Source organism: Palaemon carinicauda, chromosome 11 (assembly GCF_036898095.1).
Source record: "Palaemon carinicauda isolate YSFRI2023 chromosome 11, ASM3689809v2, whole genome shotgun sequence".
NCBI lineage: Eukaryota > Metazoa > Arthropoda > Malacostraca > Decapoda > Palaemonidae > Palaemon > Palaemon carinicauda.
In genome coordinates, this window is record NC_090735.1 from 75,233,634 (window position 1) to 75,238,633 (window position 5,000).

The 5,000-nt window shown below is 38.2% G+C and overlaps 1 protein-coding gene across 3 annotated transcripts in view; it reads left to right on the forward strand.

The window, feature by feature from the left end:
- Window positions 1-5,000, forward strand: part of LOC137650072 (adenine DNA glycosylase-like) — a 476,996-nt gene that overhangs the window by 295,351 nt on the left and 176,645 nt on the right. The gene's annotated exons all lie outside the window — the stretch shown is intronic.

The window sequence follows — 5,000 nt, forward strand, 5'->3', positions numbered from 1 at the left end:
GGCTGGTTTTTGGAGAGAAGACTCTCGACATTCTGTCCGGTTTGCCTGTCACTGTGATCTAGAATGGAGATAAATGTATTATCACAATGCCTTCAACCCTAATAAGTTGGTTTGTCCTACACTTGAGCCATTCTAATCATGGTTGTACCATCTCTTCTGGGTAGAGTAGATAGTGGACATTTGGGTGTCAGCTTTCACTCGTGTCATTAGATGTATTATCTCAATGCTCTCAACCCCACCAAGTTGGTTTGTCCTACACTTAAGCCATTCTAATTTTGGTTGTACAGCTTGCTTCATTAATTCTGGTACACTTCATGGAAAGGTAAAAGGATATTTGTGTATCAGAATTAATGAAGCTTACTGTACCATCGTTTTGGGGTAGAGTTGTGAGTGGACATTTGGGTGTCAACTTTCATTGGTGTCATTGGTGGAGAAGTTGATTCTTGAAGGGGTAATGTATATCCATTAGGATGTCTTAAATGTCAAGTTACTTTCCTCAAAATTTATTTTTTCCATTTGGTTTGTTTATTTTTATTATTAATTCCCCCCTAAAAGTATGAACGAATAACTTTGATACTGTTACCTAATACCATGGATTCCATGGTGAGCCCCTGACAGTTTTGCCAACTTAGGTCCATTTGACTATGAGAATTCTAGTGACAACCTAAGACACCAAAAAAAAAAAGGACCAATTCTCTATTACAAATGTCTCCTGTGTTATGAAGCTGGAACCTTTTGTCCCATTTTCCCCAGGACTCAATTGACTAAAATGAATTTGGTTTTAATCAGAATATGAAAGTATTACAATGTCTGGAGGTTTGTCAAAATATAATTTATGAAATGATGTACAAGATTTTAATACATTTTGAAAAATTTAAAGCATGAAATTAAAACTATCAAGTAATGAACAGACATCGGAAGGCTATGTTACTTTTGCCAACCCCTCCCCAGGCTAAAATTCCCTTTAAATGTGTTAGAAATGATAAGTCCCGTGTCTTTCTTGTTACATAAAATTATATAACAGCAAAAATATTGATAATTTCGAATTTCACTTAGTGCCCAAGGACACTGATCTGCTAGAGGATGAAAAGGTAGAACTTCCTAAGATTATAACTTCAACCAATGTGGCATGTAGCTTCTTACAAGAAAAGGCATAACTATAGGAGCAAGGGCTAAGAGTGTCTAGGTAAAGATAATTGGTACCATTCCTCAAGGCAATTTGAAAAGGTAGGGTCATGGTTTGTTACTTTAGGCTGGCAAAAAAAAAAAAAAAAAACACAAGCAGTGCTGCTTGCTAACTTTGCATCTTCCTCTTTCGATGTCATTTAGAGAATATCTCCACAATAAACTTTTAATCATGCCATAATGATTTAATGCAGGGATCTGTGTGAGTTCTCAGAAGAGTATTTACATTGCCTTATCTATAAGAATATAGAAAATCTCGACTCTTGAATATAACTGTGTAAAAGATAACATCCTCAGGCTGCCCAATGTTATAAATATTATTTTATTGGCCATAATGATATCAAATGCACTAATGGCAATAGGTTTATCACCTACGCTCAATTCCTTGACCTCTCCAGAGATTCTTTAGCAGGTAATTTTTTATTTGAACATTGTAAGGAAGCTCACTCCAAAGTACCGACAGTGTCCTCAATATAACCTGTAACAAGCAATCATTGAGGCAGAAAATAATAAACACAACCTTTGGTGTAGCAGGAAAAAAGGTTTTGGTAGAGATAATACCCAAGGGTTAAATTATTCAAGTGTTTTATACAATTCATGTGATTTGACTTCTACTTCAAAAACTACATTCTTCAACAAGTCTTAATTTGACCATAAAAATGCTTTCTGATATAACTTCTAAACATAAATGGCAGGATACCCCACATCTCCACTCTTCAGTGTAGAATTAACAGTTCCACATTTACCAAAATCAGATGGCTGTCACTCACAGGCAAGGGAAAAGGCAATCTTTATGGCATATTTGTTTGGCAGTAAGCAGAATAATGAGGAAATCGATGTTCTTTTCTGTTTCAGAGTGTATGTAAGGCCCTGCCATGCAGATTTGTCCTGGAATAGAAGGGTGCTGCTGTGGCACCTTCATGCCAGCCATGGAAGGTTCACGCCTGTGAGCATGTGTCTCCATGTAAGGAGTGACCTTCCTTCTTATGGCAGGGAGAGTCACTGATGTTCACAGGCATCTCAATGTAATGAGTGTAGGGAGTGGCCTCCCTCCAAGTGGTAGCAATCCTAGTGGCATTGATATGATAGGAATTCTTCCCCTTGGAGTTTATCCTCGAAGGTGAAGAAACTACGCTTGTCTCCGTCGGCTCATTCCTGTCACTGTGTCTGTTCGATCATTTTCCTCTGGGGATCAGTCAAGTAAGAGTGGTGGCCCTTTAACCCATGGAAACCCTTTGTGGATCTATGATCTCTGTTGCTTCCCCTAGAGAAGCAGCGGCAACCTTGGCCATAGAAGAGTCTCTCCACTGATGCTATGCATCAGCTGTGACCTTCCTTGGGGCTTGTGGGTTCCTGTTACGACCCCTGGGAGGCGTAACTAAAGTTCTTTCAGTGATTGTTGTCAGTGCGAATGTAACTCAGGATTAAAGGTCAGCAGAAACAAAACAATTAATAAAACTTCACAATATTTAATACTTAATACTAGCAAAAATTTAGGTCAACCTTGTCTGATATAGCAAATATCACAACCAGATGACCAGAAATAACCATTACACATAATTTGAATCACTATGGGTTCCCTAAAGCTAATAAACTAAATCCTAACCAAGATATAAGAAATAAACATTATAAATATGTAACTTGTTTGGATCCCACAACTTAGCTGGCCAGATCAGACATTACTATCAAACTAAATTCAAGAAAGAAAGAAATCAAGTACAAAAACACATGAAAACAATTATAAATCCTACCTAGAAACACATGTCTAAACACACAAAAAACCTTCACCAAAATATATATATATATATATATATATATATATATATATATATATATATATATATATATATATATATATAAAATTATATTAGCTTACACACAAAAGATATAGTTCTCCTCACTTTAAAATAATAATATAGAGGAGACAACAATTAAGTCCGTTATCCACTCCTCCTACCAGCAAGCAGGGCAGGAACAGTACGCCAGGGTAGAACCCGCCAGGTATATCGATCTCTACTCGATAAACAGAGATACAGGGTTTTACCTGGCAACGGCCTCCCTACGGACCACCTCACTAGCTAGCAAGCTCCCAACACCACTGCAGCTGACACGAGATAACAGGGCCAGTAAGCCAGAGACGAAGCCTACTCCCTGGGTACTCCTTAGCGTCAGGGAATGGCAGAGCAGACTCAAGTCGCAAGTGACAGGAGCACCTCCGAGTCTTTCTCCAAAGTACACTAAACTGGCGTAGATGCAAGGAATTACTCGAGTCGCAGGTGACAAGAGCACCTGCAAACTATAAACCAAGGCGAGGATCAACAAAAAAGCGTAGTCCAAATCACAAGCCTAAATGTCGTCATCCAATATTTCAATTTCGTAAGCAGCTTAGGGTATGTTGTTGGGGGAGTGCTCAAGCCCGAACTGTCTTCTGTCCGAGCACCCACCTCCGACATCAACACTTTCGTCACACTCGGGCAAACAAAATATAATAATAACACGATAGTTCAAAACAAGGTAATTGAGCGGGGAGTAGGCGGGAAACAATCAACAACACTCCACTTTAAAACTACTTTAAGCTATAGTGGAAACCACTTAAAACTAGAACAAGGTTGACTTAAACAAATGAAAAATTTACTTTACTCTAAAAGTTCCGTATGTAAGGAATGGCTAGTTAAAGTCCTTCAGTTGGAGACAAAGTTGAAGGGCATAGCTGCCTCCACAGTGACTCCGGAGGTCACGTACTAAAGGAGTCTTTCTTGTCTCTGCCCATAGCGACCTTAGCTTCTGCTCGACCCTGCATTTGTCCTGTTTCGCCAAACAAATGGGGGCTGATGCAGACTAAGTGTCCTTCGTGTTTACCCATTGGGGAATTCCACGTGGGTGGACCCAGAAACTAGCTTCAACTACGTTTTGCTGGCAGTGTAAAAGGCTGACCTTCAACTTGAGCTCGCTCAGCACATTGATGGGAAAATATGAATATGGATCTCTAACTCGAGTTCTAATATTGTGATGTTAGAACACTACTCATGTCATTTAAAAATGAGTGCAAGAAAGCATTAGGGAAGAAGGAAGAGATAGTAAGAAATTATGACAGAACAGAAATATATAGAAAAACAGAACTATTACTTGGTCACTAGGAAGTAGTGAATCATGAAGAATTTAAAAGTAGAAGACATGGGCATGTGAATGTACTTAGAGCTAATAGGGAGATAGTGAATATATGTGGAGGGCAACCAAAAGTTCTTCCCCAGGGAAATGGAAGTCTTTTAATGGAAACAAAATCCCAGTACAAAGTGTAAGATTGAAAGCAGTTTCAACCCTAGATGGTCATAGTGTCAAATGCTTTTCACAACCTATTTTTATCCAGAGTAGGGGTATTATATGCTCCAGAATTACAAGAAATAGATGAAAAAGGAATTGAGGATGAACTGAAAAGTCAAGGAGTAGTAAAAGTAGTTTGAAGGAGAAAGAAAGTTGGAGAGGAATATGTTCCTTTTGCTATTTTGATTATATCTTTTGATCAGTACAGGCTACCTAATTTTATAAAAGCTTGTTGGCAATTTTTAAATGGGAAACCATACATTCCTTCACGTTTGCGTTGCTATTGCCAAATGTATGTCCATTTAAGCCAAAAGTGCAAAGAAAAAATAATAAACCAGCTGTTTTGTGGAGAAATACATTATTCTTTTTATTTAATTGATGAGTGGAAACATTTTGTTCAGGGAAAGTCTCCCTACATCATATATGCAAAGATCAACCATGGAGGAAAAGGAGCACTATCACTCTAGGCACAAACACCCTGTTAATAATTTTGA